This window comes from Cupressus sempervirens, chromosome 7 (genome assembly GCF_028749045.1).
Source record: "Cupressus sempervirens isolate cs-2001-9-10 chromosome 7, ASM2874904v1, whole genome shotgun sequence".
NCBI lineage: Eukaryota > Viridiplantae > Streptophyta > Pinopsida > Cupressales > Cupressaceae > Cupressus > Cupressus sempervirens.
In genome coordinates, this window is record NC_143124.1 from 477,149,520 (window position 1) to 477,165,470 (window position 15,951).

General features: G+C 31.4%; 1 pseudogene; it reads right to left on the bottom strand.

Annotated features, from left to right (window-relative positions):
* Positions 1 to 5,683: 5,683 nt before the first annotated feature.
* Positions 5,684 to 7,340, bottom strand: LOC149547617 (phytochrome pseudogene; annotated as a pseudogene).
* Between the last annotated feature and the right edge of the window lie 8,611 nt (positions 7,341 to 15,951).

A 15,951-nucleotide genomic window follows, 5' to 3' on the forward strand; every position in this document is an offset into this window, starting at 1 on the left:
TCAAACATCCTATTAACTTGGAGAATTTTTTTTGTTTTATCTAAATCCTTCTTACCTAATTTTTCCTTACAACTAATTCTTCAAGTATGTTAGAAATGCTTGCAATTTGACCATTAAAATCATGTAAATTAGAATTGCTTACTTTTGAGCATTTACAACCTTTTAAATTTTTAGATATTCATTTCTTATAGACTTATAACTATTTTTATCTTGGGATACTCATTTAGGCATTAACAACCTTCTCTACTTATATATTTTTATTTTCTAAGCATTCACAACCTTCTCTAGTTATGTACATCTCAAATTTAAAATGGATTATGGTTTTGAATTTTCAAAGAATAATTGTTTAGTTTTTAAATATTTATAAGCCCTATTTAAGTTATGGTTTCTCACAATTTGAGAATTGAATAGGCACCATTTGAGCATTAAAAATGATCTACTAACTTTGAGTTGCGAGTGCTCATTTACAAGCACTCAAAACCAAATTGGTTTCATTTTGATTACTCAAATTTTGAACATCTTCAACCCTTTTTGGTCAATTTTTAGCATTTCTAACTCTTTTACTTAGAATTTTTAAGATTTTAAGCATTTTAAACAAGAGAGTAACTTGAGGATTTTTTTTTATAGTTTTTCATAAAAATAAGTTTTTTTTAAAGGTATAATTAGGAAAAATGGTAACATAATTCAAATTATTGAAAAAAAAAAAAAAAAAATTTTTATAAATAAAAATTTAAGATATGTGTGTTGGTAAAAATAAAATGAGCAAAAAAATGACTAGAGGATGGAAGTTAGGGCAACCAAATACATAGTTGGCCTAGGAAATACCTTGTTGGCAAGTTTCATGATAGTTTTAAAAATCCTTTTTCAACAAGCCTATTTTTTTGGTGCATTGCAATTATTCAAGTCATTTGATCAAACAAGTTATTTGCATTTTCTATGCTTCCACATTTTGCATATCTAGCAAATTACTTGCAACCAAAGTCAATGAAAAGTCACATTAATTGTAGATTGATGGAATCGCTCATTCTAAATATTACATTTGTGTTCAAGCTGATATAATACTAGTAATTTACATTGTATAATTTGTCTTTGCACTTGCAAATTACATTGCTTTAAAATATCCCAAATTCTTTACCACAAATCCATTTTCTGTATATGCAACCACAACACTCTATGAGATTGTATTTGTTGGAAATCTATTGGGAAAGTAAGATAATGAGAGAGGGGGTGAATAAGTATCTATATAACTTTTAATCTTTCTAAATAATTATCAAACTAGGATATCTTTCACCACCAACCCTTATCTCATCAATATCACAAATCACATTAACATATATTGCAATGATGTATCAGATCTAAACTAATAATCACAACCATAAACATAAAAGTAATGGATTAAAACATAACACAAAGATTTGTTAACCCAAAAACCTTCCAAGGTGAAGGTAAAAGTGGGGTGGGGATGAGACCCGCAAATCTTCACTACTACAATAAAAAAAATTTCCTATTAGGGATACAATTTTGATTACTTCTGATGATCTACCCTATGTGGGGTCTACCTTGTGAAGAGCTTAGAAGACCTATTCAGTATACCTTGATCAAAGGATTTAAACTTACAATAAAGTAAGCACTATGTTATAATATTTACATAGGCTTGTTAGGACCACTTTGTTAAGATATTTACCTTGATTCACTCTACTAAAAGATGTATCAATACTTGATCCTTTGATTAGCACTATAATGCTTGATTACAGATCTTCTCTTTCCACTGTTTGATCCTTCTCTAATCTAATATAACTTTATTCTATACTTCACTACTCTTCTTGGTCACTCTTCCTTGTATCACCTTACAAATTTTCTTCAAGCATTTAAACTTTTTTCTAGCACATACACTCTCACCATTCTAGAATTAGGGTCAAGATCCTCCTTATATAACCAACTGGATAAGGTTCTAGATCAAGATCAATGATCCAAATTTCTCCATTTTTCCACTTGAACCTTCTATTTTTTTGATTGGTTAAACACCTTTCATAGGCATTAATGATCCATCTATAAATGCGTAGTTAACTCCTTAAATTACTCCTTGATCATTAAAACATGCAATAAGTTAGCCAAAAACTATTTACCTCTATGTTTGTGCAATTCCAAACTAATATGTTATAACTAGCTTGCTTGGCACATGAACATTCATACACTCAGTCATGACTAATCTTCATGATGTCTCTTGGCTTCTAAATTATTGACATTCATTGTATAGCTCAGTATGAACTAACTCTGTGTTTCTTGTCACAAACTATCTTTTGTCTTACTCGACATGTAAAGGAGTACTCAGTGACCATAGAATTGCTTGGAAACAACAATTTCTCAACCTTAACTAAAATATAAATAATTCTAAATACATTTCTTGGCCTTAGTAGGGTGGTTTGGTTGCACTGATGACCAACTAACGCTACAAAATAAATGAGTAAGTGTTTGAAACAAATAGACAACAAACTATAGGGATCAAGAATCTCCCTATTTGAAATTAGAGGTAAAAACACTTTGTCATGATTCAACATTACATCTCAAAACTCAAAAATAGTACTCCCCCTTAGGCTATGACATGGTCTACAACATATATACATGACTTTGACATACTCTATTTGCAAAAATGTTCAAAGAATAATACTTATACCTTTCATGACATATTTCCCCATATATATATACATACATATGTACGTACATATATATATCTATACACACACACACACACACATATATATATATGCACACACACATATATATATACACACACACACACACACACATATACATATATATATATATATCTATACATATATATATATCTATACATATATATATATACACATATATATACATATATATACATATACATATATATATACATATACATATACATACATATATATATATATATATATATACACACACACATATACATATACATACATACATACATATATATATATATATAGATAGATAGATGTATATATATGTATATATATATATATATATATATATATATATATATATACATGTATATGTATATGTATATGTATGTATATGTATATGTATATATATATGTATATATTATATATATATATATATATATATATATATATATATATATATATATATATTTCCCCCTTATTTTTGTCACTTATGGTTGTTGGGGTGTAGGTGTCAAACCATACTTATCCAAAAATGGTTTGTATAGCTATAGTGTTATGGTTATTGCATAATCCCATCCATTTCTAACCGATTTGAGTAATTGAATCTTGATCTCTAGCATGGCAGATAGATCAACTAAACTTTTAGTCATTATGAGATTTGGATATGTTTGTGCTACCTCCTTGGTTGATATAAGCTCTTCCTACATAACCTCTCTCTAGTAAAATTTTGACAAATAAATGACTATGTGACTAAGACTTTTAGTCACATGACTAAAAGTGATCAAATTCTAGTAATATTTTGGCATTTATAAGTGACTAAATAAATGACTGATTTGGTCATTGAGTAAAATAACAAGGTTAGACAAAGATAAGTGACTAAATAAATGATCAAATAAATGACTAAGAAAACCATTTGCTCATCTCGATATCTTGGTGCATAGAAATACCTATTGCATGGAACATATCCCCTCTCGCACTATTACAAAGTAAAATTTTTAAGACAAAGAATTCTTATCTTTTAACTTCATCTTTTACTTTTTATTTATAATTTTTTTTCCAAAGTGACATCGATGATAATGTTTCCAAAATGAAGAGGGAAATTAATTTCATTTGAGTGCAAAGAGCGGGTTTAATAGAAAACCAAGTGTTTACATGTGTTATGCCATGGGAAAATGGATTTCTCCCTCAAAATAGGTCTAATTTGTATAGGGAACTTACTTAAGATGTTGTATGTAGATGGTCTTTTACCAATTCTCAACTATGTTTTTTTAGAAAAATGTGTTTTCCATCGATCTCATCACTTATCTACACATAGGAATTTTATTTTTATTTTAAAGTTTAAGTGATATCCTATATAAACTCACAAAATTAAGGTGAGCATGACTTCTCTCTCTCTCTCTCTCTCTCTCTCTCATCAATTTAGGATAAAATTATAAAACTAAGTCCTAACCTAATTAATTTCTATTTGATAAAGATAATCAAATAGAATTTATTTAAAATAAATAATTTTCCCCTAAAGACTGGAGAATAGTAAAGTAGGAGGAGTGTAGAACAGAAAGGAGTAAAATAAACAAAGTGTAAGATAACTGCAATGGAAGAAAATAAGGTCAATAAAGAATCCATGGTGGTGTATGGATAAGTGAGATGGAATAAAAAAGATATACTTTCAAAAGCTACTCTTTTTTTGGGAGATGAAAAGGTGTTTGAAAATCAAGGTTTACAATAGGTATGGATCCATGAAAATCTTTTGGCTACTATGTGAGAAACATATTTTATTTAGGCATAGGTTCTATTTAATGTTAGGGCTTATTATTGTATATACATGTTTGAGTGATTAAATTAGGACTGGAATCAAATAAATATAATAAAATTATTAAAAAAAATCATTCTTTTTACTATGGTAGATAGCTATAAATATTTTCCATAACTTGTCTCCTATTATAATTTATTGAGTAGGAAAATTTGAAAAAAAGTAGTGGGATTCAAGGTGAATTGATTCACACTATTTGGGATGAAGATTGCATATGGCAAGTGCATATGCAATGTTTTTTTGTTGTGGGAACATGGAACCTATTAGATAAGGAACATCTCTTCATGTCCCTGGTCACATTGGTTTCACTGCCTCCTAGATTCCTTTTATGACTTTAATCCTTGGCATTGGATCACCATGAGGGAATGACCGTGAGGGCTCAACCCTAGCACATTCCCTCATGGTCACATCATTCAAGATGAATATACACAACCAAGAATAAATTTTCAATAGAAATTACAAAGATAAAGTTGAAATATTGCCAATTCAAACTTGTACAGTCATACAACATCTTACTTCACTAACAAAATGATATTTGAAAGTTTAAAGATCATAAGAAAATCCCTACCTTTGAACCTAAATTTAAAATACTTGGAGAGAAACATAGAGTTTCTCTTTTACCTAAGCTTGAATACTCACTAGAAGCCACCTCAAAACTAGAAATTACTGATTTTATTCCCAACACTACAAAACAACCCAATTTCCCCATCTTCTAAATTATTGAAAAATGTTTACATTACTATCATAACTGATTCAAGAACCTAATATCATTCTTTTTTATGTATTTTTAGAAGTAGAAAGACAACCTATCTTATTCACATGTCATGTGACTATAACCCAATGGAAACATGGTCAATGGGAGCCCTCTAGCTACTATGGAAAGGTATGGGGTGTATTAAAATGTATGTGTTGTATAGGATACCATATATTACAACAACATAGAAAAATGCTTCTACTGTTGTTCAAGCATTCAAGAAAGCATCAATCCTAGTGTTGCTTAGGAAATCTCAATCTTCTCATTAACAAGAATAGATCAATTCTAGAATTGTTCTTGTTGAAGAAATTTCAATACTCCCATTTACAAAGAACACATTAGTCCTAGTTTTGTTCAATCAATATAAATTTTCCCATTTACAAGAATAAATCAATCCTAGAGTTTTTCTTGTTCAAGTAATTTCAATCAACCCCTTGAGAAGAATAAATTAGTGAGCTCCAAGGCATTCAATAAAAAATCTGAAAAATTTGTTGGAGCCTTAACTAATCTCCAAAATGTTAATTTATCTTGATCTCTTCTCTTAAATTACATAATAGTTGTAGGGATTTTTCTTTGCTCGATGGAATCCCTTGACTACTGAATGCATCAAATATAGCCCCTAGAGTAAACTCTACAACATCTAGTTCCAAATATCCACCCTCTATGTTATCATGATCTAAATCATCAAGTATGTTTTCTAGTTGCTATAGGTGTAATGTTCTTGTTTGCAAAATTTTCTTTTGCACTTCTTTCAAGTTAGTACTATCCATAATTTTTTTGGTAAAAATAATCCATACAATGAATTTCTTATTTCCTACCAAATGTATGCCAACTCTTGAAGCCTACTACTAGTTATTTGTTTTGACATGCACTGAACTTACAATGCTTGTTGATGCTCTAGACTAGTAATGTGAAAAAATCATAAAAATCTAGTTATTCTTCCCTCTTCATTTTTTTGTTTGTAAATAATAAAGTTTCTATATTCTTGCCACAACAACCAAAAAAGGAAAAGGGATTTTTTTCCTATCTCCTACCTTGTCATGGCATCGTTAAGATCAATACTAAGCTTTACCAATGTATCCTAAATTTTGAGTTGACAAAAAGTTGGATGAACACCAAAAATCCCTCCTACAAGTGTTTTACCAATTATCTCCCGCTTTCTCCATCCTGAAAATTTTTCTATTGCAGAATTCCACTCAGACCATTTTCCATCTTCATATGTTCCTAATATTAACCATATTAGAGGACTGGGATTCTGAACTATGACCCTTTGATCAACTTGAATATAAGTGTAGTTATCCATTATTATCCTTTGACATGTCACATCTTAGGAAACAAAACACGCTCCTACCACATTATTGTTTAGGTCCTTGGTTGAGCATGCATTGATAATCAAAGCAATTGATCCTCCCTTCTCTTGGTCACCAAAAGTTTTCAATTTTATTTCAACATTTTTCTCGTCTTCCTCTTGCAAATCCAAAAAGAATGTGTTTGTGGAAATTCCAATTAAATCATTGTCAATGGATCAAGTAAAGGTTTCTCTCTAACCTTATCAAATGAAGCCCCTATAACTTTAGCTTACTTAGTATTCCACCCATTTATCAGTCCATTAATATCTACTGCCCAAATTGGCACATATGTAGTTTTAATTACATGTACCATCTCACTTGTTGCTAACTCAATTGATTCATTCTTGGAACATATTGCATGGCTTTGGTATCATTGACATCAATTTCCTAAAAAAGGAATTCCTCAAAATTAGTTGAAAAGAGTGAATTACATCCATTTCAATATCCTCCTAAATAATGCTCCTACAATTAACCACTTCCAAGAAAGATTTAAATGAGGAATGTGGGTGCATTATCCTTCCATCATCTCTATCATCTAGAGCATGTTTTACATCCCCCATTTTATTTCTTTGGTAATATGAGACCTGAACTAGAATAAGAAGTCTTTGGCAATGATTCTAGTTGTAGTCATTCCACAAACTACATCTCCTAGTAATGTAGTGCCAAGGAAGTCTATGTCTATAAGTGCTATTAGTATTCAGACTAGTAGAATCTATGTGGTGCTCCAAGAGCCAATTTTTAATACATAAAAGTCATTTATTCACTTCAAATTTGTATACTTAAATAATTGATGAAGGGAGTTTTGTTCATCTAATTTTTTTGTAAGGTTTATATTCCAATTGATTGCAATACAATAACCTTAAATAAATATGATGCATCCTAATAATTGCAATTACAGTAGAGAGAGTTTTTATAATGTGTCTAGACATGAAGTTATTTGTAACATCTCCAATGGATAGTTCCATGGCCAATAAGGTTTTACATGCTAAAAATTTATATTTTAAGTCACCTAACAATGTAAATCTATAGGAAGGTGCTTCTTATGATCCATTGGTGTTGGAGTTCATGCTTATTGGATGATTTATGCTTATTTAGCTACCACTTTTTGGGTATTTTTAGCTTATGTTTTTCTAATTAATTGGTGATAATTTCATGTTTTGTACTGATATGTTAGGAACTTTAGATAGAGATTTAGTAGTGAATTTGGGTAGATTTTGTTAAGTTGTCATAGTTCTTTCAAATCTTTGGGTGGAGATACTTTTGTATCTTTCTTGACAACTGTATTGTAATTGTATTATCTATTGGATGTCTTTGAAGATGAGTTTGTCTTCAAAAGGGAAAATTTTCATTTTTCTACAATATCATTTTTTTCTTATTTTTATTACAATTGTACATTCTAACACTAAGTTGTAAGGTCATTTTAGATGATAAAGATGATGGCATGTTATTTTTCCTACTCATCAAATTCAGTTTGGATAGGAATCACATGTACTAGAGTTATAAATTATGCCCTAATATTTATCTTCATGCATTGCAACTATTCTCTTTGCCTTCAAATTTCATGCAAGCACTATTTCATGGAGTCCTCAATATTGCTTAGACCATATTCAATGGAGATTGAACCTAAATCATTATCTAGTTGTATGTTTTCCTATTGTACATGCTTTATCTCATAAAATGTAGAATCATTGGGCGGGTTGATATTTTTCCTAAGAGAAGATAAGTTGTCAATACCACCCATCAAATTTATTGTATTAGATTCACTAGAGTCACTAGAATTCTTGTTACTTCCCCTAGAATAAAAAACTCCATTACAACTACTATTATTAATATTATTATGATTCATATTATTGTTAACACTTCCACTTTTACTATCACTTATGGAGGACCTAATTTCTTCCTTTTTTCTACTATTGTCATTAATTCCCTCCAAAAAATCCCTATTACTACTACTATTCTAGTTCTCCCCCTAGCCACCTAAGATTTCCATCATCATTCTTCACTCTTTCTATCCAACATTTCCCCCCCTTTATGCCCTAAATTAGAAACCCTAGATTATTTTACCATCAATAGATGAATTTCAAAAGATATTTAGAATTGATGTGAGAATTGACACTACAGATTAAGAATGAGCAAAGAAATGGACATCAAGTTTGTAGGACATTATAAAGCTCTTGTACACTAAACAATTTTCAATAAATCTCTGTTGAAAGATGCTTACCACAAAAAGATTCATAGAAAGAGAAAATAACACCAAAAAATAAAATGTAAGAAAATAAAATTATTCTAAATTTGAGTTTAAAAGAAAAATTTGAAATTTTTTTAGAGCGTCCACAAGAAGTAATTGAATGGGGTTCAATGTTATTTTTTGCCATCCTTGATGATTCAATTTGGCAATTTACACAAAGCAAAAGAATCCAACCATCCATTGACCCATCCATAGCCTTCTAATAAGGAAGAAAAAATTAGAAAATCTACATTCCATTACTACCCCAACCCAAGACAACATGCTTAACTTTCCAACCCATAAAAATGTTGAAGAGACTGTTGGTATTATAATAATTATTTTTTATTAACCTCAAGTGACTTAATGCTAACCAAGGAGGAGGAATTCACATTAAATAATACATTTGGACAATTTTATAACCTTCTCTTTGGGCTAAGCTTTGGGAACCCTAGTGATTAGTCCTAATGCCTTTTCTTCCAAAACTTAATATTGACAAGATATTTTGAGGCACATGTGGCAATAGATAAGTGGCTATTTCTACTTTGCTACTTGATATTGCTTCTAGAGTTGATTCAAGGCTTGACTCTAGCTCTCTCTAGTCATCCATGACCATATAAATTTAAATTGTGATCACAACTTAATCTCCATAATATTACTATTATTTACCAGTGGATGTTTAGAGTATTTAACATATATTAAAGCTTTACACCATTGCACATTAATTAGTATTTTTTTTGTTCTCAAAATCCTAGATTATGCTAATATACAAGGTTTTAAATATGATATGAACATTATTAGTGTAGATAGGATTTTTGTCAAATGTTGCACTTGTAAGTTTCATGATAATGATTACAAAATAGATAATTTATGAGCATTTATTTTATGAGATGTCTACAATACAATTATATATGCTAAAACATATATGTATTAACATTAAATAAAAATATTAAAATATTTATCATAATGTTTTTTCTACTTAGGGAAATATATAGTGCATAGTTACACATTTACTTTCCATATGCGTAAAATTATTACATTTTGGCATTGGCATAAGAAATCCATCACTATAGTTTTAGTGCTTAAAGAGACATATGTTTAAGGGAAGATTCCTTATTTTTTTTGTATAAGTGTATATGTGTTGTTTGGGCTAAGCCCCTTTTGGTTTTAGCATGTAATTTCTTGGGTTGGTTCGAAGGTTGTTATGAATGCTAGGAGTTTGTTTTGGGTGAGGAGTTTATGGAGATCCAAGTGGAAAGTGGTGCCATATCATTGGGAGCTATACATTAACATATTGTATTAACAGATTATTAGTGATTACAAAGTATAACATTTTTTTTGGATCCCTACTTGACTATAAATACAAAACATTATTAGTCAATGAGAACCATTGGAAGATTAATTAAGTTGTTTTTATAGTTTCATTTTCTCAATTAGATGATAAACACATTGTTTCCTTCTATGAGTGTTGGCAATCTGGTCCTTTCCTTAGAATAGTTAGTTTTTTTGATTTGAAATTCCACTTGTAATGCCATAATTTCTAATAGTTTATTTTTCCCTATCTGGTAGTTACAATCTAGTTGTGCATCCTTACTTGGGTTGTGAATGCCTTAGGCTGATGTTTCTTGATCTTCATAGCACTTGAAATATTACTTCTTCTCTTTTTTCTTTGGTGTTGATTTATGTTACATTTTATGAGCTGTTCCTTGCTTTTTTAAAATATGTTTGAACTTGTGTATTTGACTACTACATAGTTGAGAGTGTTCCTTGTCAGACATCCAATAAATTCAACATTCAAACATAGACCTAGTTCCTCTTTCCTCTCTATGTTACATATTCCCATTACTTATGCAATCTCAATTGCAACTTCATAATCTCTAATTATTTCTAAAATGTATTGCTAGATATATCATTATTTTAGATTTCAAAAACTTGAAAAAAATACACATGTTTAAGAGTAAAGCACCATTAATGATAATCTTTAAGGTCACATTATTAGAGATTATACTGCATGGAAGATAACATTAATCAAACAAAATTTTAGGCATCTAATCTATGCCATGATTCTCAAATTAATCCATTGTCAGCAACGCTACTTTACTCATAGATCTCAAACATGAAACACTACAGACTAGTATAATCTAAGTCTTGTCTTGATTCATTAGCTTGCATTAATCTTCCAAACCTAAAATTTTATCAAGTTATCAATAAAATAGAGAATGTCATGTTCATGTCAACTCATGTCAACTTTTGGTATTTGCAAATATCTTGCAATTTTTTTCGTGAAATAATGTGTTAGATAGGCATTATCTTTTGGGGTAACATAGTTGGGGTATTGTTTAGGAATCAATTCTTCCCCTAAAGATTCCAAAACTTATGAGTTAATTTGTCTTTTGAAAATTAGAGTCTTAAAATATTACACTACTACACAAAAGAGGGTATTAAGACATTAAATCTAAGATTTATTTTTTCTTCTAGATATGTTGTATGTGTAAACTATATTAAAAAAAATTCATTGTCTCAAATTGATATAATAATAAAACAGTAATTTTATTAGAAATAACTTTACTCATTTCCTCATCTCACAGTACTAAACTAGTGTTGGAACTCAACGTGATCTGCAATAGTGGAACTAGCAACACTCGTTGCAAAATTACTGAAATGGAGTTATCAACGACAAGAATGGTTTTCATTGTGGCACAAAATTATTATGTTAGGTATTTTCATCCGGGTATATAATTTCATGTAATTTATGTTCCCAAGTGATATTTTTCAACAATCATTCCTTCACGTTTTGCAAATTTTAGAATTGTCTAGGGTTCCTTAGCTTATCTCAAAGGTGAGAAATCTCATCAAACCACTTGACATTTACATGCGTTCCTTTTTTCATTTCTCAAGCCCTTCGATAAATCTTTTTGGGTTTCTCGCAAAATATCGTAGGCGCTCTAGAAAGGTATATAAAACATGGGTGAGAATGCATTGATATTTCACCATATAATTTGGAGCTAGTATGAATGGAACATATTTGAAGGCTTTAAGTGCATTTTAATCAAACTAGTTTCATTTTGTTTTTGCAATAAACTATTTTATCTTTTCCATGCATGTCCACTTGTATTTTCAACTCTATTATCTAACACAAATCTTCATCCTCTATTTGTACGAATTTGATTTCATATTCTTCTTGTGTGTTGATCGCAACTCTATCATTATAACATCCCAACTAACTCTCCCTTCTCTATATCCAAACCACCTCTATGGGTTCAACGAGTGGGGAGTGTCAATGCAAGAGATGAAGGCAATATCCAATTTCTACAATAATCAATCCATTTAGAAGTCCTTGCTCTGTGCAGCCCAATAGACTTGGTGGTGCATCTGTTGGAAGAAAGATTTGCCTATATTTTTTTTAATGTATATTTATAACATGTTTCAATATTTTCCAACTATAATATCTTTATGGGAAATCACCTTTAATAGCCCGCATTTTGTGTATGTGCTCCACATTTTAAATTCATTCCTTCTACTACATTTGGGACTTTAACACTAGCAAGAATTACGCCACATTCTTCTTTTGTGGGTATCAATAACTTGTCTAAAATATTTTAAAATAATCAAGGACAAAGAAGATAGGGAAAAGGTAGTGAAATTCATATTTATGCTTACAAATTGTATTAGTTAAATATTGAATATAGTTATGCATTGGTCATAATGTCATGTGAGCAAGGTAAAACATTTTTCTCCAATTCAAGTTCAACTTTCTTATCAAATGCATTGTACAAAATGTTCACAATTTAGTTCAGGCTAGATGATATGATACCATGAGATTCCATGGTGGAATAAAACCTTTTACATCTATCATTATCATTTTTGATCGTTGATATAATATTGTTTTAAAGTGAAGAGTTTGTAATGGAACAATAATTATTTTGTCAATGATGTCAAACCTACTACCTGCTGGTGATACAATTGCTTTTTTGGTCTAAAAGCTATCATTTATTTGATTGATGAAGAGGATTTGAAAAGATGAGATAACAATAATGCCTAGAGAAAGGCTGAGTTATTTTGTATGTAAAATAAACACTAAGTGTTGGAATTACAATAGGAAAGATAAAGATGGGGGGGGGTGTGAATCAGTGCTTTAAAATTTAAACCATAAAAATATTCACCACACATTCCTCTCACATATTCAATAAGTGAACTAAAATACCATGTAAAGCATATACATCTAAAGTATGTAAACAAGTAAGCATTCACACATATATGACACAAGATATGATTACCTAGAAGCCCTCCAATGAGAAAGCAAAAATGGGGTGGAGATGACACCCACAAATCTTCACTACTACAGTAATAAAGTTTCTCTAATGAAGGTTACAATTTTTGATCATGAAACATGATCTACCGTATGAAAGGTGTGCCCTATTAAAAGCTTACAAAGACTATTAGGTCTTACCCTGTTAAAGGATTTCAACACCCTGTTAGAAGTGTGCCTAGTTAAAGGACATCAACTCATAATTAAGTACCTTGTTAGAGGATTTTAGTACAATCTATTAGGACTACTTTGTTAAGAGCCGTAACTAATTCACCTATTAGAATGTCTCAACAATGATCCTATGATTAGTACTCTGATGCTTGATGATAGATCACCTCTATGCTACTGTGTACTTGATCCTTCTTGATCAGATGTCTCTCTACTATTCACTATTTCCTTCTTCTATTCTCCTTTAACTGATTCTACAATTCAATTCATATCATAATACCTTGGTCACCATGAATGTCTTGTTTTTGCATACAAAACTCTTTTTGACCATTCATTCATTCCCTCTTTTTTTTACTTAAAAAGTTTAGGGTTTGTCCTCCTTAAGAAGACCTAGGTGACCTAGGGTTAGATATGAATCGACGTCTGTGACTCATCCATATTGCCACTTAAACCTTCCCTTTACCTAATTAGATGCATGTAATACATAGGGATTCCCACTTAAGATTCATCCTTATCAACAAAATATTTTAATTCAATCCTTAAGTCCCAGATTTTCAATCAATTGTTACAATTGCAACTCAGCAAGATCTTAAGTATGATCTTTCTTCACAATTTTGTAGCCCATATCCACTACAATTCAAGGTACACTATTTAATCTACTTGATTGATAAAACTTGTGTGCTATTACCCTCACTGCACAAGCTATCAGGGGATCTGTGATTGTGTCAATGGTCATTCCCCTTTTGTTCCATACAACACCTATGTTCTTTTTAATGACTTCATTTGACTCACTTCTCATAGTCTTCGGCTGATCTAGGGTTGGATACCCTATGTTGTGGTGTCCACAACACACACCCCATTCCTCACTAGGAATGGGGACCCTCTACTTTTTTTTCTAACTCCCAGACTCATACTTCGAGAGTTCGGAGAAAGTATTAAAAGTTAGAAAGTTTTAAAAAAATAAGAAAATAAAAAAAATAAAAAAATTAGAAAATAAAAAAATTAGAAAATTGGAAAAATACCAAAAAAAAAAAAAAAAAAAATTCATAAAAATCTCGTGCCCAAGCGTGAACACCCGGCCAAGTGCGGGGGGAGGGTTATAAAACCCCCACCCAAACCCATTAACACATGTTTTCATTTTTCTTTTTACACGTGACCACAAGGTATGAATGGCACACTATTTCCTTTGGTGTCACGCACTGCACAGGCACTATGCAGCACAAGCACTGTGTAGGCACCGATGTCTTTAATACCGCATCTCAAAAAAGTGCCATAGGTGCCTTATCACCTTGGCTCCATTGAATGACACTGCATGCCCAGCCTTGGCACCATGCACCTAGCCTTGGCACTGCATGTGCACCCAACCTTTGTGCCGCACATCAACCTTGGGCGGTCATGCACTCCACTAGTGCCGCATGCCACAAACATCAACTGCGTGCTCCACCAGCAGCACGCACCACAAACCACTAGCCGTGTGCTCCCAAATGCTACACACCCTCCGCTAACGTGGCACAAGCACTAGACACTCACAAATGTCGTGCACCCTTGTAAACCCTAGCTGTGTGCGCCTCCATGTTTTCACCCCATTTAATTTTTTTGAAAATTTATTAAAAATTTAAAAAAATATAAAATATAAAATTTTAGAAAAAAATAAATATTAAAATTATTTTTAAAAAAAAATAAATAAAAGGGATGAAATAAAAAATAAAGAATAAATAAAATGCCCAAATGGGGGCATTTTTTTTTCTTTATGTTTATTCATAGCTTTTATGTTTTATCTTTGAACTAATAACGTTTTTTCTCAACAATGTGTAGGTGATTAAATGGTGTCCACATCCGAAATGGCACCCAAACCCATTGTCTTCAAATTCCAAAGTGTTCCTTCAAAATCCATATTTCATGATTACCATGCATAAATTCAAGATACTGATTTGGGGCACATGGATCTAGGACATTTCCTCAGAGTTTGTAGCAAACCCACAGAGAGATCTACACTAGTATCTGCATTGATGTGTTCCAACTTGGTGAAACGAGCATCGCATCCTGTGTTAGTACAATCGACTGAACTAATCATGGCCCTATCACAACATTTTGTTCCTGATGAAAGAGTAGTCAAGAATGTCACAGAGACGTGGTTTTGGACCTATGACATGACAACATTGAAAGGGTCTTCAATCTTACGAGAGTAGACCAATTCATTAGGCTCTCATATGAAATAGCTCAGAGATGGTATAGGAGCATTAGTAAGAGGCAATTTACATCATATAGTCTTCATACCTCATTGAGAAGCCTCCTCAGGGAAATATAACAAGCAAGGTAGACATGACTTGGGGATACATGAAGGAGGACATTAGATACTCCATAATTCTTTTGAGTAGAGTCATGGGTTTACTTGCAGTGGGCCACCTTAGTACTTTCATGGTCAACTTCATTGAGACCATCAGATAGGCAAAGATACCACTAGACTGGGCCACCACACTAAGTGAAAACATGTGTGAGAAGTTGAGGACAATAAAGGACAAGAAGATGTTTTACATGACTTCTTACATGGTATACCTACTTGCAGCAAGGGCAACAAACTATCCCAGTCTATATAGGAGAGATAATATGCAGGACCCCAATGCTTGTCCATACATTGTCTATC